General features: G+C 44.2%; 1 long non-coding RNA gene across 7 annotated transcripts in view; it reads right to left on the reverse strand.

Annotated features, from left to right (window-relative positions):
• Window positions 1-24,559, reverse strand: part of LOC307181408 — a 1,608,936-nt gene that overhangs the window by 642,215 nt on the left and 942,162 nt on the right. The window contains exon 4 of one of the 7 annotated variants that reach the window (XR_013826696.1): window positions 23,000-23,077. The exons of the other annotated variants lie outside the window; for them this stretch is intronic. This is a non-coding gene — a long non-coding RNA (uncharacterized lncRNA). The remainder of the gene's footprint in view (window positions 1-22,999; window positions 23,078-24,559) is intronic. 7 annotated transcript variants of the gene reach the window in all.

Raw genomic sequence — 24,559 nt, forward strand, 5'->3', positions numbered from 1 at the left:
CACTTCCCCCCGGTCAAAAGGGCCATCTGAAAAAAGTGTAAAATCCAGAAAGGCAGGACAGGCCATGGAGAACTGGGAGCCTTGTTATGCTGATGGGCGGGATGTAAATTGCCAACAGACACTCGGGAGAAGTGTATGGTGTTTCCGGAAACATCTAAAAAACAAAGCAACAGAGCCTAGGGCACTTCCACTTATGGTCCTATAGCTCAGGGAAATTAAAATCAAAAAGACACAGCCACCCCAAAGTTTGGGACACCTCTGTTTACAAAAACCTCCTTTACAGTACAAGTTCAACATCGCAGAAAGTGAAAAATGGATAAAGAAGTTGTGGTATTTACTTACAAAGCAATATCACTCAGCAATGAAATCTATGTCATCAGGTCCTTAGCAGCACAATGAGTGGATTCAGGTATGATGATTCTAACTGAAATAAGTCACACAGAAAAAGAAACATCATAAGATATCAGTAATACACAGAATGTAAACTTGGCTACACAGGAACTGAATTACAGAACAGAACAGGGTCTCAAATTTAGAAACCCAACTTATGCTTGCTTAAGGGTAAAGGTGAGTTGGGGTGCTGCATGAAACCAGAGATTGAAATGAGCACAGATAAAGTTCCTTAAGCCAAATATGGAATAGACAAGTGCTACTCCTTGCTCAACGAAATGGACTCAACACCCCATATTAAACGCCTAAGAATGTACCTGACTAGTAAGTATCTTAAAACCTATGGATTGCTATGTCTCCAAAAGAGAATCAAGCGTGTGTACAGGGGCATAAACGCAGCAGTTTTAGGATTGGAGAGGTTCGGTGAGCAAATGAAGACCCTTTGAAGTCATATTGCATGGTACCCATTACACGGGTCTCAACTCTCCAGGTTTAAGGTATTCTTCCTTCAGCTAAAACATGCATGTGGAACCCAGAGTATGATCAACCGTGTGAATGGGAGACGTGTTCAAATATGTCTCAGGTTTCATACCCTGGTACTCGGGTGCAACATTCCAGACGCTTTACTAACACTCTCCCCACTTGGAGAGTCAGCGCCTTTAACCTCCTGTTTGGCCCAGTTTGCAATTTATGCGGAAGATGAACAGGAATAGGGAGAACCAATGAGAGACTAGCTGGAGGTGTCTGGACGGGCAAATTTAACTCTCATTTCCCACCAGGAAGAGGAAATAACCAAAGGCTCAGCATGCCGTGCCGGAACCAGATTAGGGCCTGAAGCCATCCTGCGGTGTTGTGGCCAGCTGAAAAGAAAGCGAGTTGAAGAAAGGAGCTCAGGGGCACTGTAATTCACAAACCTGCAGAGTTATAAATGACAGCTATCGTCCAAAAATATACTGAAGTAAGGCTGCCAAGAGGACTTGAAAGCGGGGCAGAATTGCAGGAAACCGATTTCAGCAGGTAGACTGGAATTGCATTTAAAGCATAGGAAAAGAGGCAGAACGTCCACAATGATGCACTTGGCCAAAAAGGGCGTATGCGTTTTTTCCTGAATATATTCAGGAAAAAACGCATACGCCCTTTTTGGCCAACCAAGCAAGCTTGCAAAGGAAATCTGCACTACAATGAAGTCTCACTTCCACAAGGTCAAAAGGGCCACCTGAAAAAAGTGTAAAATCCAGAAAGGCAGGACAGGCCATGGAGAACTGGGAGCCTTGTTATGCTGATGGGCGGGATGTAAATTGCCAACAGACACTCCGGAGAAGTGTATGGTGTTTCCTGAAACATCTAAAAAACAAAGCAACAGAGCCTAGGGCACTTCCACTTATGGTCCTATAGCTTAGGGAAATGAAAATCAAAAAGACACAGCCACCCCAAAGTTTGGGACGGCTCTGTTTACAAGAACCTCGTTTACAGTACAAGTTCAATATCGCAGAAAGTGAAAAATGGATAAAGAACTTGTGGTACTTACGTACAATGCAATATCACTCAGCAATGACATCTATATCATCAGGCCCGTAGCAGCATAATGAGTGGATTCAGGTATGATGATTCTAACTGAAATAAATCACACAGAATAAAAACATCATAAGATATCACTAATACACGGAATGTGAACTTGGCTACACATTAACTGAGTTACAAAACAGAACAGGGTCTCAAGTTTAGAAAACCAACTTATGTTTGCTTAAGGGGGAAGGTGAGTTGGGGTGCTGCATAAAACCAGAGTTTGAAATTAGCACAGATACCGTTCCATAAGCCAAATATGTAATAGACAAGACCTACCCCTTGCTCAACAAAATGGACTCAACAATGATGTATCACCTCACACCTGATAGAATGGGCATCATCAGAAAATCTACAAACAAAAATGCTGGAAAGGGTGTGGAGAAAAGGAACACTCTTCCACTATTGTTGGGAATATAAATTGATACAGTCACTATGGAGAACAATATGGAGTTTCTTAAGAAACTAACAATAGAATTACCATATGATACAGCAATCCCAGTTCTGGACATATACCCAGACAAAACCATAAATCAAAAAGAGACATTCACCACAATGTTCATTGCATCACTATTTACAATATCGAGGTAATGGAAGCAATCTAAATGCCCACAGACAGACGAATGCATAAAGCTGTGGTACATATATAAAATGGAATATTACTAAGCCACGAAAAGGAATGAAATTGGGTCATTTGTAGAGACGTCGATGGATCTAGAGACTGTCATACAGAGTGAAGTAAGTCAGAAAGAGAAAAACAAATCTTGTATATTCATGCATATATGTGGAACCTAGAAAAACTGTACAGATTAACCATTTTGCAAGGCATAAATAGAGCAACAGATGTAGACAACAAACGTATGGACAACAAGGGGGGAAAGCTGTTGGGGGGGTGGTGGTGGGAGGAGTTGAGAGACTGGGATTGGCATGTATACATTTATATGTATAAAATAGATAACCAATAAGAACCTGCTGTATAAAAATATAAAATAAAATTCAAAATTAAAAAGAAATAAAATTTAAAAAATAAAACAGAAAAAACAATTATTCTCTTCACATACATGTATTTATATGAATAAATTATTTCCATGCTTATATCTGTAAATACAAAAAAGAGGAATAAAACCTACCTTGAATCAAAAACGAAAAAGAGAAAAAAAACACAGAACCCACCAGTTCCACAGAGGAAAACCGTATCAGGGCACTTGCTCCAGTTGTAAACAATTCTGAAGTTGGTCAGTGGTGGGGAATCGTCTCCCATTCAGCCAGCAGCCCCCACGCAACAAGCGTCCTCATTGCAAAGCTGGGGCACCGTGCCGAGGCATCTGTGAGTAAACGTGAGCTGAGCCCCAGGCCAGTTGCTGCTGAACTATTCCCACCCGTCCCAGGTAAAACACCTGAATATATACAAGGACTTGAAAGCCTAGAGGAAGGGCCATAGAGCCACACGAGTGACAGCATGCCGGCCGACTTGGTGCCTGCAGGCCAGCCAGGATGGTCCTGGCCCTGGGTGCTCTTCTGGAAGATTTCCATTTCCCTGCCTGAGATACCCGTCCTGTCCCTGCCCCCACTGCTTTTTTCCTTCCTCACCTCTGCCCAGGGAGAAATTCCAGCAGCAGGTATGGGTGACACATCCTCTTCTTTAGCAGGTGGCAGCATGGCAACTGCTGCAGAAAGTCCAGCAGAGCCCCACTCACACTGGGCCACCCACAAAGCTGTGGCCTCTCACTCCCTCCCACCAGCCCAGCCCCGAGACTGCTGACAGGGCAGAGAAAATGGCGTCAGGCACTGCAGGGGCTCTTGCTGCCTGGAGTGGTATTTATATTGATCTCAACCCAGGCACACCTGGGGAGGGCTGGCCGGCACGGTAAGGCTGCCCAGCTCAGCCAATCATCACCCCTCAGGGGCTCACAGTTGCAGAAAATGGAACTTGCTAAACTGGCCAGGTCCAAGGAACAGGTGTGGGCTCCTGAGAGTCAGGATAGACAAGGGGCTGCAGCTTTGGCTTGTTTTCTAATCATTTTATCTGGCCCATGAGTGGGAGACAACTTCAAGAAAACCCTCTCCTAATGAGAGGAAACCAGGAGTCAGGGAGAGGAGGGGTGGGTGGTGGTTGGAGACAGAGGCCTGGTGCCCCGGGTGCAGTGGAAGTCTCTGGAAGACCAGGTGGAAGGAGGCCACACAGAGTGATGCCCAGGGTCACAGACCTGTCGCAGCTGCTGTTTGTTAGTTCAAGTCCTGCTCTGAGGTGCTCTGTGTCAGCTCTGAGCGACAGGTGAGCTGGGGGTGCTCTGCAATGAGGGCTATGTGCACAGTTCCTGTGTGCCCAGCCCTGCCACGGTACCTGCAAGGGTAGCTCTGTATCCTGGGAGGGGCCTGACCACGAGAGCCCCGTGGGCTGGGGTGGGGGTGGGGTACCTGCCCAGGTGAGCTCCATATTCTGGGATTGGTCTGACCACGAGAGCCCCATGGGCTGCTGGGGACCTGGTAAAGGATGTCAGGACAGTCAGTGAAGCCACCGAGGATATACCTCCAGTTGCTCCTAATTCCTACACCCTGCTGGTCATTCTACCAACCACCAGGACATGGTATTCTGTATTAGTCTTCAATGATGCCTTCTTTTGCATTCCATTAGTCCCAGAGTCACAAGAAATTTTGGCTTGTGAGTGGCAGGACTCAACATACAACTAAAACAATACTTCCGGGCCGTCTTGCCCCAAGGGTGCAAAAATTCCCACACCATCTTTGGGGAAAGCTTAGCTAAAGACCTAAAAGTTCTACCTCTGGAAAAGGAAATCCTCCTTCAGTACGCAGACGACATTCTGATCGCCAGCCCTACTAAGGAGGCCTCTGAACTACCAAGCCAATAAAGGATAGAAGTTGTCCAAGAAAAAGCTCAAATATCACAGACTGTGGTGACCTGCCTGGGCTTCATTCTCACAGAAGGTCGGAGAAGCCCATCCCAGGAAAGGGAAGAAACCATTTTCAGCCTTACCCCTTTCTAAAACTAGAAGACAGCTTAGGGGTTCCTGGGGAGGCCAGGGTTTGCTGCTTCTGGATCCCTAACTACAGTCTACTAGCTGGGTCTCTATATGAAACACTGAAAGGAAAAGATGATGATCCTTTTGAATAGAATCCAGAAGTGACCTTTCAAGAATGGAAAGAGCAGTCAATTCAGACCCTTGCCATGGAACTCCCTAATTTAGCTAAACCCTTTGACCTTTACATTCCCGGTGAAAGGTGAATCGCCATTGGAGAATTAGTGCAAAAACTGGGACCACTTGAAATGGAACAATGCAAGAATGCCATCCAGGTAGGATAAACTACGGTCACCAAGGGGCTTGGCCCACTGCCACATCTGGCCAAGATACTGGCGGTATCTAAAAACCTGGAAATCAGCAGCCCAAAAGGCCACCTCCCTCCTAAGGGAAAAGGACCCCACGTGGTGATCCTAACCACCAACCATGCCCTGAAGTTGCAGGGTTCGCTCCGTGGGCACACCAACCTCGAGTGAGGAGGCCCTCCAACTCCATCATCCAGAGAGATAACCAGGGGCAACAGGGCACCATGACGACTCGTGTGAACATCACTTGACCTGGAGTTTCTCTCATAAAACAACAAGAGTGTGTCCCAAAAGAGTAGACTACTGCTTGCAGGACTTACTGCACCCAGAGGGGAGCTAATAATCTTGGCGGGGGAACCGTATATCACACTGTCACCATAGAAAAGCCTACAGACACTGTGCTGATGGTGGCCAATAAGACCGGCTGGACTCCTGTTTACTTCAAAAGGCTGTTGACTCAGTGGCCATCATGGTCCTTGATCACCACTGACCCTGGACTGTCTGGGAGTGGAGCGGGCAGGGCTCTGACACCTGGTGCTGTTTGTACATTAATTCAGGGGCCTAATTGAAGAAAGCGCAGACTACTGGTCAGAGCATCTAGGCTGGCAGAAACGGTCAGCCTAAGGTGGCCAAACAAATGTGGGGCGGGGTGAAACCGGCCCCCACAGCGTCTCTGCACATCTCTTTCCTGGACCCTTAAAGGTCATTAGAATCTATAACACTTCCAATGCTGGTGCTCAGGTGGACGAGCAGGGAGGCAGGGGTCCTGGGGACAATCAACGTCACCTGGAGGCTGCTGGGGAGAAGCTCTGACCCTCGCCCCAGGGTATGAGGGCTCCCAACTCAGCACTCAGCAGTTACAGAAGAAGGGTCTGCACCCTCAGCACTCCAAGAATGAGGAACGGGACAAAAGGCAGAGGAGGGGTTTGTCCCCAGCAAAGCCCATTAAAAATCCCTGGGAGATAAAAATAGAATCTGGGCAATAAAGTCAAGTCTAACCTTTTTTATCCTTTGTGCTTTGTCTAATTTCATGTGCTCCTAGGGTCCCGCATGCAGAGGTTCCACACCCGGCACTTCAGACCAGATTTCCTAGTGCAGAATGGCTGGGTCGACACCTCAGCTCCTGGGGCCCAGTGCAGACTCCGCGATATAGAGCCTGAGCTGCAGCCAACCCCGCCCTCGAGAGCTCCGCCCCCTCCCTCCCACTGACTCTGACAGGATCTCTACACAGCAGCCCAGCCCACAGCCCACGGGGTAGTGCATGCTCTCACCTCTCCATTCTCTGATCAAAATATAAAGTTTCCTTTGCTTGTGAACCAAACTCAGTCTCGATCTGTTGGCCCCAATGACACTGGGCAGGGGGACACTTGTTGGGGTCCACTCTGGAGGATCAGTAACAGAAATTGAGACTATTGTAACCTCAATGAACAGATGTGTGAGCCAAACTGTAGTTAACATAGAACAGTGTATAAGGCTCGGGTAAAATAAGATGTTTCTAACACTTCCATTTGATATTTCCATCACTTTATTATAAGCAAGTTCAGTGAAAAGGTTTGTCTTATTTGTCAGGTCAATATTAGAGAAACGAAGTGATTTCTTTCCAAGGATGTACATCTAATAATCTTGGTTAAACCTTCAATCTTGTTTTAAATGCTTTTCCATTGAAAATGATACCTCTCTTTCAGCTCCCCCATTTCTGAGAAGTATAAAATCTTATAATTTATTATTACCAAAGGGGAAAGGTGGGAGGAGGGATAAATTAACAGTTTGGTATTAACACATACACACTGCTATGTATAAAATAGATCATCAACAAGGAACTACTGTATAGCACAGGGAACTACACTCAACATTTTGCAATAACCTATAAGGGGAAATAATCTGAAAAAGAATAGATATTTTTATTGACATCATCTATCAATGACAGTTAAAGTGTAACCTAAGGGAAGCTGGTGGTGAGTGCTTCTGACCCTGAAGACTTCAATCATCTAAAGTTTGGACTCTGCCTACTTCCCAAGGCCCTTAATGAACATATGTGTAGCCGTAGCTTAAAAAATTCCCCAGTTTGGGTTTCAGGGAGACACTGATTTTGAAAAAGCCCTGGTGTTCTCCTTACATGAATGGGACTCTTCCTACTGCTAAAACATGTCTGTCACACCCAGAGGATGGTATACCGTCTGATCGGGAAGAGTTTGGAAAAGGCATCTCATCTCCTCATCTCCTGGTGCTCGGGTTCACCCCTCCAGCGTCTTTACTAACAGTCTCCCCACTTGGAGATGTCAGCACTGTCAACATCCTGTTGCGTACAGTTTGGAATTTGTCCAGAGGATGAAGCGGAAGGATGAGGAACAATGAGAGACAAGTCCTAGGTGTTCAGACAGGCACATGTCACTCTAATTTCCAATCAGGAAGACGAATTGACCAAAGGCTAGGGTTGCCCATGGAAACAGTATAGGGCTTGAGGAAATCCTGCTGCTTTGTGGCCAGTTCCCATAAACACAAGTTGAACAATGGAACTCAGGGGCAGTAAAATTCACGAAACTGCAGAGTTGAAAATATCCATCACTGAAAAATGTCTTGAGGAAAGTCAGAGAAAAGGACTTGTAAGCAAGGGAGAATGGCAGGAAAGGGATTTGAGGAGGTAGAAAGGACTCGCCATTAAGCACAAGAAAAGGAGCTGAACATTGCCAACATTGCAGTTGGCCAAAAAGGGTGTATGCGTTTTTTTCTGTATATATTCAAGAAAAGGGCATACACTTTTTTAGCCAACCAAACAGGTGGGCACTGGAAGTCAATACTACAAAACATATCACTTCGCATCAGTCAGAAGAGCCATCCTCATAAAGCGTAAACAACAGAAATGCAGGACAGGGCAACGAGAAGAGGGAGCCCTGTGAGACTTATAGTGGAAATGTATATTGCCAACGGCCATTCTGGAGAAGTGTATTGTGTTTACTAAAGCATCTAAAAAATGAGCTACAGAGCATAGGGCACTTGCACTCATGGGTGTATATCTTGGGAAAAACAAAAATCGAGAGGACACAGGCACCCCAATGTTTACCCCCTCTCTGTTTAAAAGATCCTCAACTAGGATATAACTTAAATGTCTCTGGAGGGAAAAAATGGATAGAGATGTGGTACTTAGGTAGAGTGGAATATTATTCAGCCTGGAAATCAATGAAATATGGCCAGTTGTAACAACTCCGGAGGAGTTATGTATGATCATTCTAAGTGACATAATTCAAAAAGAAAAAGACACATATCATAAGATATCACTTAAAGGTGGAATCCAAAATGGCTACACATGAAATAAATTACAAAACAAAAACATAGTCAAATATGTAGAAAACACGCATAAGGCTGCTAAACGGGAAAGGTGGGGAGGGGTGAGGCATCATCCAGGAGGTTGAAATTAGCAAAGATACCATTCCAAATACCAAACTGATAATCAACAAGGCCTACACGGTAGCTAAAAGAACTGCACTCAGCACACTCAAGTCACCGGAAAAGAATATATACGACTGGTAAGAATCTGAAAAAGAATTTATTGATGTCTCTCTGTACGTGAATCAAGTGGATGTACAGCAGCAAGAAACAGAGCTCTGAAAATCAGCTGTAACCAATATAGTAATAAATTGAAAAAAATAAATGACAGAGAGACAGAGAAAACCTCTTACAACTTTTCCTCAGGGACGGTGATGCAACATGGATTGAACACATCTAGACCCACAGCAGGATGAGACATAAGGCTGGAAACTGCGCTAAGAGAAATGTGAGGTTGGGTGAGGAAATGCACACCCTTTAAAGTAATACTACCTGGTGCCCATTCAATGGGTCCCAAATCTGCAGGTTCAAGGGATCTTCCTACAGCTAAAACATGCATGGAAAACCCAGAGGACTGTACACCATGTGATCGGGAGATGTGTCTAAAATGCAGCTCATTTATCCTCTCCTGGTGCTCCTGTTCACCATTCCAGCCACGTTACTTAGAATCTCCCCACTTGGAGAATCAGCACATTTCAACTTCTGTTTCACACATTTTGCAAATTGTGAGGAGGATGAACGGGAAGAGGGGGAACCAATGAGAGAATAGTTGTAGGGGGTTGGACGGGCACATATCAATCTAATTTCCCATTAAGAATAAGAATTGAAAAAGGGCTCAGATCGCCTCGCCGGAGCCAAAATAGGGCCTGAAGCAATCCTGCGGGTTTGAGGCCAGCTCACAAAAGAGCAACTTAAAAAATGGAGCTCAGGATCACTGCAATTCACAAACCTGCAGAGTTATAAATGAAAACTAACGTCCAAAAATATGTTGAGGTAAGGCAAAGAAGAGGATCTGAATGCAAGACAGAATTGCAAGAAACAGATTTCAAGAGATAGATTGGACTCATCTTTAAAGCACATGAAAAGCGGCAGAATTTCGACAATGATGCAGTTGGCCCAAAAGGGCATATGCGTTTTTCCTGATTATATCCAGGAAAAAACGCATACGCACTTTATGGGAAGGAAGCCCATATGGGCAAGCAAGCAATGCAAATGTGCACAACAAAGAAGTCTCATTTCCCACCGGTCAAAAGAGCCATCCTAAAAAATTGTAAAAACCAGAAATGCAGGACAGGCCATGGAGAACAGGGAGCCTTTATACGCTGATGGGCAGTGTGTGAACTGCCGAGAGCCACTCTGGAGAAGTGTATGGTGGTTCCTAAATCATCTAAAAAACAGAGCTACAGAGCATAGGACACTTCCAATCATGGGAGTATATCTAGGGAAGTCTAAAAATCAACAAGAAACAAGCACACCACAGTTTAGGGCTACTCTGTTTACAAGAACCTCAACTTCAGTACACCTTAAATATCCCAGGAAAGAGAACAATGGATAAAGAAGATGTGGTACTTATGTACAACGGAATATCTCTTCACCATGAAATCAATATAATAAGGCTAGTAGAAGGATAAAGAGTGGATTTAGGTCCGATAATACTACTTGAAATAAGTCAAACAGAAAAAGAAACATATCATAAGATATCACCTATAGAGGGAGGGTAAATATGGCTGCACAAGAAATGAATTACAGAACAGAACAGTGTCTCACATTTAGAAAACACACTTATGTCAGCTTAAGGGGAAAGGAGAGGTGGGGTGATGCATAAAACCAGAGTTTGAAATTAGCACAGATACCGTTCAATAAACCAAATAGGTATTAGACAAGATCTACACCTTGCTCAATGAACTGGCCTCAACACACCCTATACACCACAGAGAAATATATCTGAGTAATAAGAGTCTTAAAACCCATGTATTGATATATCTCCATAAGGGAATCAAGTGTGTGCAGAGCGGCACAAACACAGCAGTGAAAATGAGCTAAACCCCATTATAGAAATAAATTTTAAAAACAAAACGCAGAAACAATGAAAGAGAGAAAAATTCTTACAAAATTCGCTCAGGGGCTGTGATGCAACCTGGATTGACCACATATAAACCCACAGCTGGATAAGACATAAGGCTGGACACTTGGGGCTGAGAGGATTGGTGAGCTTTGGTGAGCAACTGCCGAAAGTTTAATGCAATACTTCATGCTGCTCATTCCAAGGGTCCCAACACTCCAGGTTGAAGGGAATCTTCCTACAGCTAAACCATGCTTGGGAAACCCAGCGACTGGTATACCATATGATCGGGAAAGGTTTCTAAAACGCACCTCATTTTTCCTCTCCTGGGGCTCCGGATAGACATTCCAGCCGCTTTACTAACAACATCCCCACAAGGAGAGTCAATGCCTTTAAGTTCTGGTATCGCACAGTCTGCAGTTACTGCGGAGGATGAATGGGAATAGAGGGAACCAGCGAGAAACTAGCTGTAGCGGTTTCAATGGGCACATGTCATTCTAATTTCACATCAGTAAGAAGAATTAACCAAAGGCAGAGCAAGGTGCCCCAGAAGAATAGGGCCTGAAGGAATCCTGTGGTTATGAGGCAAGATCACAAAAATAAGAGCTGAAAAATGGAGCTAAGGACCACTGCAATTCAAAACCCTGCAGAGGTATAAAGGCCAACTACTTTCAAAAAATATACTGAGGTAACGCTATGAAGAGTCAATGAAAGCAAGGCAGAATTGCAGGAAACCGATTTCAGGAGGTAGACTGGAATTGCATTGAAAACATATGAAGAAAGTCAGAACCTCGACAATGATGCACTTGGCCAAAAAAGGCGTATGCGTTTTTTCCTGAATATATTCAGGAAAAAACGCATACGCCCTTTTTGGCCAACCAAGCAAGCTTGCAAAGGAAATCTGCACTACAATGAAGTCTCACTTCCCCCCGGTCAAAAGGGCCATCTGAAAAAAGTGTAAAATCCAGAAAGGCAGGACAGGCCATGGAGAACTGGGAGCCTTGTTATGCTGATGGGCGGGATGTAAGTTGCCAACAGCACTTGGGAGAAATGTATGGTGTTTCCTGAAATATCTAAAAAACAAAGCAACAGAGCCTAGGGCACTTCCACTTATGGTCCTATAGCTTAGGGAAATTAAAATCAAAAAGACACAGCCACCCCAAAGTTTGGGACGCCTCTGTTTACAAGAACCTCGTTTACGGGACAAGTTCAATATCGCAGAAAGTGAAAACTGGATGAAGAAGTTGTGGTACTTACGTACAATGCAATATCACTCAGCAATGAAATCTATGTCATCAGGCCCATAGCAGCATAATGAGTGGATTCAGGTATGATGATTCTAACTGAAATAAGTCACACAGAAAAAGAACCATCATAAGATATCACTAATACACGGAACGTAAACTTGGCTACACAGGAACTGAATTACAAAACAGAACAGGGTCTCAAATTTAGAAAACTAACCTATGCTTGCTTAAGGGGAAAGGTGAGTTGGGGTGCTGCATAAAACCAGAGATTGAAATGAGCACAGATAAAATTCCTTAAGCCAAATATGGAATAGACAAGAGCTACTCCTTGCTCAATGAAATGGACTCAACACCCCATATTAAACGCCTAAGAATGTACCTGACTAGTAAGTATCTTAAAACCTATGGATTGCTATGTCTCCGAAAGAGAATCAAGCGTGTGTACAGGGGCATAAACGCAGCAGTGATAGGATTGGAGAGGTTCGGTGAGCAAATGAAGACCCTTTGAAGTCATATTGCATGGTACCCATTCCACGGGTCTCAACTCTCCAGGTTTAAGGGATTCTTCCTTCAGCTAAAACATGCATGTGGAACCCAGAGTATGATCAACCGTGTGATCGGGAGACGTGTTCAAATATGTCTCAGTTTTCATACCCTGGTACTCGGGTGCAACATTCCAGACGCTTTACTAACACTCTCCCGACTTGGAGAGTCAGTGCCTTTAACCTCCTGTTTGGCCCAGTTTGCAATTTCTGCGGAAGATGAACAGGAATAGGGAGAACCAATGAGAGACTAGTTGGAGGTGTCTGGACGGGCAAATTTAACTCTCTTTTCCCACCAGGCAGAGGAATTATCCAAAGGCTCAGCGTGCCGTGCCGGAACCAGATTAGGGCCTGAAGCCATCCTGTGGTGTTGCGGCCAGGTCACAAGAAAGCGAGTTGAAGAAAGGAGCTCAGGGGCACTGTAATTCACAAACCTGCAGAGTTATAAATGACAGCTATCGTCCAAAAATATACTGAAGTAAGGCTGCCAAGAGGACTTGAAAGCGGGGCAGAATTGCAGGAAACCGATTTCAGGAGGTAGACTGGAATTGCATTGAAAGCATAGGAAAAGAGGCAGAACGTCCACAATGATGCACTTGGCCAAAAAGGGCGTATGCGTTTTTTCCTGAATATATTCAGGAAAAAACGCATACGCCCTTTTTGGCCAACCAAGCAAGCTTGCAAAGGAAATCTGCACTACAATGAAGTCTCACTTCCCCCCAGTCAAAACGGTCATCTGAAAATAGTGTAAAATCCAGAAAGGCAGGACAGGCCATGGAGAACTGGGAGCCTTGTTATGCTGATGGGCGGGATGTAAATTGCCAACAGACACTCGGGAGAAGTGTATGGTGTTTCCTGAAACATCCATAAAACAAAGCAACAGAGCCTTTGGCACTTCCACTTATGGTCCTATAGCTTAGGAAAGTAAAATCAAAAAGACACAGCCACCCCAAAGTTTGGAACGGCTCTGTTTACAAGAACCTCGTTTACAGTACAAGTTCAACATCGCAGAAAGTGAAAAATGGATAAAGAAGTTGTGGTACTTACTTACAAAGCAATATCACTCAGCAATGAAATCTATGTCATCAGGCCCGTAGCAGCATAATGAGTGGATTCAGGTACAATGATTCTAACTGAAATAAGTCACACAGAAAAAGAAACATCATAAGATATCACTAATACACAGAATGTAAACTTGGCTACACAGGAACTGAATTCCAAAACAGAACAGGGTCTCTAATTTAGAAAACCAACTTATGCTTGCTTAAGGGGAAAGGTGAGTTGTGGAGCTGCATAAAACCAGAGATTGAAATGAGCACAGATAAAGTTCCTTAAGCCAAATATGGAATAGACAAGAGCTATTCCTTGCTCAAGGAAATGGACTCAACAACCCATATTAAACGCCTAAGAATGTACCTGACTAGTAAGTATCTTAAAACCTAAGGATTGCTATGTCTCCAAAAGAGAATCAAGCATGTGTACAGGGGCATAAACGCAGCAGTGATAGGATTGGAGAGGTTCGGTGAGCAAATGAAGACCCTTTGAAGTCATATTGCATGGTACCCATTCCACAGGTCTCAACTCTCCAGGTTTAAGGTATTCTTCCTTCAGCTAAATCATGCATGTGGAACCTAGAGTATGATCAACCATGTGATCGGGAGACGTGTTCAAATATGTCTCAGTTTTCGTAACCTGGTACTCGGGTGCAACATTCCAGACGCTTTACTAACACTCTCCCCACTTGGAGAGTCAGCGCCTTTAACCTCCTGTTTGGCCCAGTTTGCAATTTCTGCGGAAGATGAACAGGAATAGGGAGAACCAATGAGAGACTAGCTGGAGGTGTCTGGACGGGCAAATTTAACTCTCATTTCCCACCAGGAAGAGGAAATAACCAAAGGCTCAGCGTGCCGTGCCGGATCCAGATTAGGGCCTGAAGCCATCCTGCGGTGTTGTGGCCAGCTCAAAAGAAAGTGAGTTGAAGAAAGGAGCTCAGGGGCACTGTAATTCACAAACCTGCAGAGTTGTAAATGACAGCTATCGTCCAAAAATATACTGAAGTAAGGCTGCCAAGAGGACTTGAAAGCGGGGCAGAATTGTAGGAAACCGATTTCAGGAGGTAGACTGGAATTGCATTGAAAGCATAGGAAAAGAGGCAGAACGTCCACAATGATGCACTTGGCCAAAAAGGGCGCATGCGTTTTTTCCTGAATATATTCAGGAAAAAACGCATGCGCCCTTTTTGGCCAACCAAGCAAGCTTGCAAAGGAAATCTGCACTACAATGAAGTCTCACTTCCCCCCGCACAAAAGGGCCATCTGAAAAAAGTGTAAAATCCAGAAAGGCAGGACAGGCCATGGAGAACTGGGAGCCTTGTTATGCTGATGGGCGGGATGTAAATTGCCAACAGACACTCGGGAGAAGTGTATGGTGTTTCCTGAAACATCTAAAAAACAAAGCAACAGAGCCTAGGGCACTTCCACTTATGGTCCTATAGCTTAGGGAAATTAAAATCAAAAAGACACAGCCACCCCAAAGTTTGGGACGCCTCTGTTTACAAGAACCTCGTTTACCGTACAAGTTCAATATCGCAGAAAGTGAAAAATGGATAAGAACTTGTGGTACTTACGTACAATGCAGTATCACTCAGCAATGAAATCTATGTCATCAGGCCCATAGCAGCATAATGAGAGCATTCACGTACGATAATTCTAACTGAAATAAGTCACACAGAAAAAGAAACATCATAAGATATCAGTAATACACGGAATGTAAAGTTGGCTACACAGGAACTGAATTACAGAACAGAACAGGGTCTCAAATTTAGAAAACCAACTTATGCTTGCTTAAGGGTAAAGGTGAGTTGGGGTGCTGCATAAAACCAGAGATTGAAATGAGCACAGATAAAGTTCCTTAAGCCAAATATGGAATACACAAGAGCTACTCCTTTCTCAACGAAATGGACTCAACACCCCATATTAAACGCCTAAGAATGTACCTGACTAGTAAGTATCTTAAAACCTATGGATTGCTATGTCTCCGAAAGAGAATCAAGCGTGTGTACAGGGGCATAAACGCAGCAGTGATAGGATTGGAGAGGTTCGGTGAGCAAATGAAGACCCTTTGAAGTCATATTGCATGGTACCCATTACACGGGTCTCAACTCTCCAGGTTTAAGGTATTCTTCCTTCAGCTAAAACATGCATGTGGAACCCAGAGTATGATCAACCGTGTGAACGGGAGATGTGTTCTAATATGTCTCAGTTTTCCTCCCCTGGTACTTGGGTGCAACATTCCAGACGCTTTACTAACACTCTCCCCACTTGGAGAGTCAGCGTATTTAACCTCCTGTTTGGCCCAGTTTGCAATTTCTGCGGAAGATGAACAGGAATAGGGAGAACCAATGAGAAACTAGCTGGAGGTGTCTGGACGGGCAAATTTAACTTTCATTTCCCACCAGGAAGAGGAAATAACCAAAGGCTCAGTGTGCCGTGCCGGAACCAGATTAGGGCCTGAAGCCATCCTGCGGTGTTGTGGCCAGCTCAAAAGAAAGCGAGTTGAAGAAAGGAGCTCAGGGGCACTGTAATTCACAAACCTGCAGAGTTATAAATGACAGCTATCGTCCAAAAATATACTGAAGTAAGGCTGCCAAAAGGACTTGAAAGCGGGGCAGAATTGCAGGACACCGATTTCAGGAGGTAGACTGGAATTGCATTGAAAGCATAGGAAAAGAGGCAGAACGTCCACAATGATGCACTTGGCCAAAAAGGGCGTATGCGTTTTTTCCTGAATATATTCAGGAAAAAACGCATACGCCCTTTTTGGCCAACCAAGCAAGCTTGCAAAGGAAATCTGCACTACAATGAAGTCTCACTTCCCCCCGGTCAAAAGGGCAATCTGAAAAAAGTGTAAAATCCAGAAAGGCAGGACAGGCCATGGAGAACTGGGAGCCTTGTTATGCTGATGGGCGGGATGTAAGTTGCCAACAGACACTGGGGAGAAGTGTATGGCGTTTCCTGAAACATCTAAAAAACAAAGCAACAGAGCCTAGGGCACTTCCACTTATGGTCCTATAGCTTAGGGAAATTAAAATCAAAAAGACACAGCCACCCCAAAGTTTGGGACGCCTCTGTTTACAAGAACCTCGTTACAGTACAAGTTCAACATCGCAGAAAGTGAAAAATGGATAAGGAAGTTGTGGTATTTACTTACAAAGCAATATCACTCAGCAATGAAATCTATGACATCACGCCCGTAGCAGCATAATGAGTGGATTCAGGTACGATGATTCTAACTGAAATAAGTCACACAGAAAAAGAAACATCATAAGATATCACTAATACACGGAATGAAAACTTGGCTACACAGGAACTGAATTCCATAACAGAACAGGGTCTCAAATTTAGAAAACCAACTTATGCTTGCTTAAGGGGAAAGGTGAGTTGGGGTGCTGCATAAAACCAGAGATTGAAATGAGCACAGATAAAGTTCCTTAAGCCAAATATGGAATAGACAAGAGCTACTCCTTGCTCAACGAAATGGACTCAACACCCCATATTAAACGCCTAAGAATGTATCTGACTAGTAAGTATCTTAAAACCTATGGATTGCTATGTCTCCGAAAGAGAATCAAGCATGTGTACAGGGGCATAAACGCAGCTGTCATAGGATTGGAGAGGTTCGGTGAGCAAATGAAGACCCTTTGAAGTCATATTGCATGGTACCCATTTCACGGGTTTCAACAACCCAGGTTTAAGGTATTCTTCCTTCAGCTAAAACATGCATGTGGAACCCAGAGTATGATCAACCGTGTGAATGGGAGATGTGTTCAAATATGTCTCAGTTTTCGTACACTGGTACTCGGGTGCAACATTCCAGACGCTTTACTAACACTCTCCCCACTTGGAGAGTCAGCGCCTTTAACGTCTGTTTGCCCCAGTTTGCAATTTCTGAGGAAGATGAACAGGAATAGGGAGAACCAATGAGAGACTAGCTGGAGGTGTCTGGACGGGCAAATTTAACTCTCATTTCCCACCAGGAAAAGGAAATAACCAAAGGCTCAGCGTGCTGTGCCGGAACCAGATTAGGGCCTGAAGCCATCCTGCGGTGTTGCGGCCAGCTCAAAAGAAAGTGAGTTGAAGAAAGGAGCTCAGGGGCACTGTAATTCACAAACCTGCAGAGTTATAAATGACAGCTATCGTCCAAAAATAGACTGAAGTAAGGCTGCCAAGAGGACTTGAAAGCGGGGCAGAATTGCAGGAAACCGATTTCAGGAGGTAGACTGGAATTGCATTGAAAGCATAGGAAAAGAGGCAGAACGTCCACAATGATGCACTTGGCCAAAAAGGGCGTATGCGTTTTTTCCTGAATATATTCAGGAAAAAACGCATACGCCCTTTTTGGCCAACCAAGCAAGCTTGCAAAGGAAATCTGCAGTACAGTGAAGTCTCACTGCTCCCCGGTCAAAACGGCCATCTGAAAAAAGTGTAAAATCCAGAAACGCAGGACAGGCCATGGAGAACTGGGAGCCTTGTTATGCTGATGGGCAGGATGTAAATTGCCAACAGACACTTGGGAGAAGTGTATGGTGTTTCCTGAAACATCTAAAAAACAAAGCAACAGAGCCTAGGGCACTTCCACTTATGGTCCTATAGCTTAGGGAAATTAAAATCAAAAAGACACAGCCACCCCAAAGTTTGGGACGCCTCTGTTTACAAGAACCTCTTTTACCGTACAAGTTCAATATCACAGAAAGTGAAAAATGGATAAAGAACTTGTGGTACTTACGTACAATGCAGTATCACTCAGCAATGAAATCTATGTCATCAGGCCTGTAGCAGCATAATGAGTGGATTCAGGTACGATGATTCTAACTGAAATAAGTCACACAGAAAAAGAAACATCATAAGATATCAGTAATACACAGAATGTAAACTTGGCTACACAGGAACTGAATTACAGAACAGAACAGGGTCTCAAATTTAGAAAACCAACTTATGCTTACTTAAGGGGAAAGGTGAGTTGGGGTGCTGCATAAAACCAGAGATTGAAATGAGCACAGATAAAGTTCCTTAAGCCAAATATGGAATAGACAAGAGCTACTCCTTGCTCAACGAAATGGACTCAACACCCCATATTAAACGCCTAAGAATGTACCTGACTAGTAAGTATCTTAAAACCTATGGATTGCTATGTCTCCAAAAGAGAATCAAGCGTCTGCACAGGGGCATAAACGCAGCAGTGATAGGATTGGAGAGGTTCGGTGAGCAAATGAAGACCCTTTGAAGTCATATTGCATGGTACCCATTCCACGGGTCTCAACTCTCCAGGTTTAAGGTATTCTTCCTTCAGCTAAAACATGCATGTGGAACCCAGAGTATGATCAACCGTGTGATCAGGAGACGTGTTCAAATATGTCTCAGTTTTCCTCCCCTGGTACTCGGGTGCAACATTCCAGACGCTTTACTAACACTCTCCCCACTTGGAGAGTCAGTCCCTTTAACCTCCTGATTGGCCCAGTTTGCAATTTCTGCGGAAGATGAACAGGAATAGGGAGAACCAATGAGAGACTAGCTGGAGGTGTCTGGATGGGCAAATTTAACTCTCATTTCCCAACAAGAAGAGGAATTAACCAAAGGCTCAGCGTGCCGTGCCGGAACCAGATTAGGGCCTGAAGCCATCCTGCGGTGTTGCGGCCAGGTCAGAAGAAAGCGAGTGGAAGAAAGGAGCTCAGGGGCACTGTAATTCACAAACCTGCAGAGTTATAAATGACAGCTATCGTCCAAAAATATACTGAAGTAAGGCTGCCAAGAGGACTTGAAAGCGGGGCAGAATTGCAGGAAACCGATTTCAGGAGGTAGACTGGAATTGCATTGAAAGCATAGGAAAAGAGGCAGAACGTCCACAATGATGCACTTGGTCAAAAAGGGCGTATGCGTTTTTTCCTGAATATATTCAGGAAAAAACGCATTCGCGCTTTTTGCCCAACCAAGCAAACTTGCAAAGGAAATCTTCACTACAATGAAGTCTCACTTCCCCCCAGTCAAAAGGGCCACCTGAAAAAAGTGTAAAATCCAGAAAGGCAGGACAGGCCATGGAGAACTGGGAGCCTTGTTATGCTGATGGGCGGGATGTAAATTGCCAACAGACACTCGGGAGAAGTGTATGGTGTTTCCTGAAACATCTAAAAAACAAAGCAACAGAGCCTAGGGCACTTCCACTTATGGTCCTAGAGCTCAGGGAATTTAAAATCAAAAAGACACAGCCGCCCCAAAGTTTGGGACGCCTCTGTTTACAAGAACCTCGTTTACAGTACAAGTTCAACATCGCAGAAAGTGAAAAATGGATAAAGAAGTTGTGGTATTTACTTACAAAGCAATATCACTCAGCAATGAAATCTATGTCATCAGGCCCTTAGCAGCACAATGAGTGGATTCAGGTATGATGATTCTAACTGAAATAAGTCACACAGAAAAAGAAACATCATAAGATATCAGTAATACACGGAATGTAAACTTGGCTACACAGGAACTGAATTACAGAACAGAACAGGGTCTCAAATTTAGAAAACCAACTTATGCTTGCTTAAGGGTAAAGGTGAGTTGGGGTGCTGCATAAAACCAGAGATTGAAATGAGCACAGATAAAGTTCCTTAAGCCAAATATGGAATACACAAGAGCTACTCCTTTCTCAACGAAATGGACTCAACACCCCATATTAAACGCCTAAGAATGTACCTGACTAGTAAGTATCTTAAAACCTATGGATTGCTATGTCTCCGAAAGAGAATCAAGCGTGTGTACAGGGGCATAAACGCAGCAGTGATAGGATTGGAGAGGTTCGGTGAGCAAATGAAGACCCTTTGAAGTCATATTGCATGGTACCCATTCCACGGGTTTCAACTACCCAGGTTTAAGGTATTCTTCCTTCAGCTAAAACATGCATGTGGAACCTAGAGTATGATCAACCATGTGATCGGGAGATGTGTTCAAATATGTCTCAGTTTTCGTACCCTGGTACTCGGGTGCAACATTCCAGACGCTTTACTAACACTCTCCCGACTTGGAGAGTCAGTCCCTTTAACCTCCTGTTTGGCCCAGTTTGCAATTTCTGCAGAAGATGAACAGGAATAGCGAGAACCAATGAGAGACTAGCTGGAGGTGTCTGGACGGGCAAATTTAACTCTCATTTCCCACCAGGAAGAGGAATTAACCAAAGGCTCATTGTGCCGTGCCGGAACCAGATTAGGGCCTGAAGCCATCCTGCAGTGTTGCGGCCAGCTCAAAAGAAAGCGAGTTGAAGACAGGGGCTCAGGGACACTGTAATTCACAAACCTGCAGAGTTATAAATGACAGCTATCGTCCAAAAATATACTGAAGTAACGCTGCCAAGAGGACTTGAAAGCGGGGCAGAATTGCAGGCAACCGATTTCAGGAGGTAGACTGGAATTGCATTGAAAGCATAGGAAAAGAGGCAGAACGTCCACAATGATGCACTTGGCCAAAAAGGGCATATGCGTTTTTTCCTGAATATATTCAGGAAAAAACGCATACGCCCTTTTTGGCCAACCAAGCAAGCTTGCAAAGGAAATCTGCACTACAATGAAGTCTCACTTCCCCCCGGTCAAAAGGGCCATCTGAAAAAAGTGTAAAATCCAGAAAGGCAGGACAGGCCATGGAGAACTGGGAGCCTTGTTATGCTGATGGGCGGGATGTAAATTGCCAACAGACACTCGGGAGAAGTGTATGGTGTTTCCTGAAACGCCTAAGAAACAAAGCAACAGAGCCTAGGGCACTTCCACTTATGGTCCTATAGCTTAGGGAAATTAAAATCAAAAAGACACAGCCACCCCAAAGTTTGGGACGCCTCTGTTTACAAGAACCTCGTTTACAGTACAAGTTCAACATCGCAGAAAGTGAAAAATGGATAAAGAAGTTGTGGTATTTACTTACAAAGCAATATCACTCAGCAATGAAATCTATGTCATCAGGCCCTTAGCAGCACAATGAGTGGATTCAGGTATGATGATTCTAACTGAAATAAGTCACACAGAAAAAGAAACATCATAAGATATCAGTAATACACGGAATGTAAACTTGGCTACACAGGAACTGAATTACAGAACAGAACAAGGTCTCAAATTTAGAAAACCAACTTATGCTTGCTTAAGGGGAAAGGTGAGTTGGGGTGCTGCATAAAACCAGAGATTGAAATGAGCACAGATAAAGTTCCTTAAGCCAAATATGGAATAGACAAGAGCTACTCCTTGCTCAACGAAATGGACTCAACACCCCATATTAAACGCCTAAGACTGTACCTGACTAGTAAGTATCTTAAAACCTACGGATTGCTATGTCTCCGAAAGAGAATCAAGCATGTGTACAGGGGCATAAACGCAGCAGTTTTAGGATTGGAGAGGTTCGGTGAGCAAATGAATACCCTTTGAAGACATATTGCATGGTACCCATTCCACGGGTCTCAACTCTCCAGGTTTAAGGTATTCTTCCTTCAGCTAAAACATGCATGTGGAACCTGGAGTATGATCAACAGTGTGAACGGGAGACGTGTTCAAATATGTCTCAGTTTTCCTCCCCTGGTACTCGGGTGCAATATTCCAGACGCTTTACTAACACTCTCCCCACTTGGAGAGTCAGCGCCTTTAACCTCCTGTTTGGCCCAGTTTGCAATTTCTGCGGAAGATGAACAGGAATAGGGAGAACCAATGAGAGACTAGCTGGAGGTGTGTGGACGGGCAAATTTAACTCTCATTTCCCACCATGAAGAGGAATTAACCAAAGGCTCAGCATGCCGGGCCGGAACCAGATTACGGCCTGAAGCCATCCTGCGGTGTTGCGGCCAGCTCACAAGAAAGCGAGTTGAAGAAAGGATCTCAGGGGCACTGTAATTCACAAACCTGCAGAGTTATAAATGACAGCTATCGTCCAAAAATATACTGAAGTAAGGCTGCCAAGAGGACTTGAAAGCGGGGCAGAATTGCAGGAAACCGATTTCAGGAGGTAGACTGGAATTGCATTGAAAGCATAGGAAAACAGGCAGAACGTCCACAATGATGCACTTGGCCAAAAAGGGCATATGCGTTTTTTCCTGAATATATTCAGGAAAAAACGCATACGCCCTTTTTGGCCAACCAAGCAAGCTTGCAAAGGAAATCTGCACTACAATGAAGTCTCACTTCCCCCCGGTCAAAAGGGCCATCTGAAAAAAGTGTAAAATCCAGAAAGGCAGGACAGGCCATGGACAACTGGGAGCCTTGTTATGCTGATGGGCGGGATGTAAATTGCCAACAGACACTCGGGAGAAGTGTATGGTGTTTCCTGAAACATCTAAAAAACAAAGCAACAGAGCCTAGGGCACTTCCACTTATGGTCCTATAGATTAGGGAAATTAAAATCAAAAAGACACAGCCACCCCAAAGTTTGGGACGCCTCTGTTTACAAGAACCTCGTTTACAGTACAAGTTCAACATCGCAGAAAGTGAAAAATGGATAAAGAAGTTGTGGTATTTACTTACAAAGCAATATCACTCAGCAGTGAAATCTATGTCATCAGGCCCTTAGCAGCACAATGAGTGGATTCAGGTATGATGATTCTAACTGAAATAAGTCACACAGAAAAAGAAACATCATAAGATATCAGTAATACACGGAATGTAAACCTGGCTACACAGGAACTGAATTACAGAACAGAACAGGGTCTCAAATTTAGAAAACCAACTTATGCTTGCTTAAGGGGAAAGGTGAATTGGGGTGCTGCATAAAACCAGAGATTGAAATGAGCACAGATAAAGTTCCTTAAGCCAAATATGGAATAGACAAGAGCTACTCCTTGCTCAATGAAATGGACTCAACACCGCATATTAAACGCCTAAGAATGTACCTGACTAGTAAGTATCTTAAAACCTATGGATTGCTATGTCTCCGAAAGAGAATCAAGCATGTGTACAGAGGCATAAACGGAGCAGTGATAGGATTGGAGAGGTTTGGTGAGCAAATGAAGAACCTTTGAAGTCATATTGCATGGTACCCATTACACGGGTCTCAACTCTCCAGGTTTAAGGTATTCTTCCTTCAGCTAAAACATGCATGTGGAACCCAAGTATGATCAACCATGTGAACGGGAGACGTGTTCAAATATGTCTCAGTTTTCGTACCCTGGTACTCGGGTGCAACATTCCAGACGCTTTACTAACACTCTCCCCACTTGGAGAGTCAGCGCCTTTAACCTCCTGTTTGGCCCAGTTTGCAATTTCTTCGGAAGATGAACAGGAATAGCGAGAACCAATGAGAGGCTAGCTGGAGGTGTCTGGACGGGCAAATTTAACTCTCATTTCCCACCAGGAAGAGGAAATAACCAAAGGCTCAGCGTGCCGTGCTTGAACCAGATTAGGGCCTGAAGCCATCCTGCGGTGTTGCGGCCAGGTCACAAGAAAGCGAGTTGAAGAAAGGAGCTCAGGGGCACTGTAAATCACAAACCTGCAGAGTTATAAATGAGAGCTATCGTCCAAAAATAGACTGAAGTAAGGCTGCCAAGAGGACTTGAAAGCGGGGCAGAATTGCAGGAAACCGATTTCAGAAGGTAGACTGGAATTGCATTGAAAGCATAGGAAAAGAGGCAGAACGTCCACAATGATGCACTTGGCCAAAAAGGGCGTATGCGTTTTTTCCTGAATATATTCAGGAAAAAACGCATACGCCCTTTTTGGCCAACCAAGCAAGCTTGCAAAGGAAATCTGCACTACAATGAAGTCTCACTTCCCCCCGGTCAAAAGGGCCATCTGAATAAAGTGTAAAATCCAGAAAGACAAGACAGGCCATGGAGAACTGGGAGCCTTGTTATGCTGATGGGCGGGATGTAAATTGCCAACAACCACTCGGGAGAAGTGTATGGTGTTTCCTGAAACATGTAAAAAACAAAGCAACAGAACCTAGGGCACTTCCACTTATGGTCCTATAGCTTAGGGAAATTAAAATCAAAAAGACACAGCCACCCCAAAGTTTGGAACGGATCTGTTTACAAGAACCTCGTTTACAGTACAAGTTCAACATCACAGAAAGTGAAAAATGGATAAAGA

This window comes from Stenella coeruleoalba (genome assembly GCF_951394435.1).
Source record: "Stenella coeruleoalba genome assembly, contig: scaffold_69, whole genome shotgun sequence".
Lineage (NCBI taxonomy): Eukaryota > Metazoa > Chordata > Mammalia > Artiodactyla > Delphinidae > Stenella > Stenella coeruleoalba.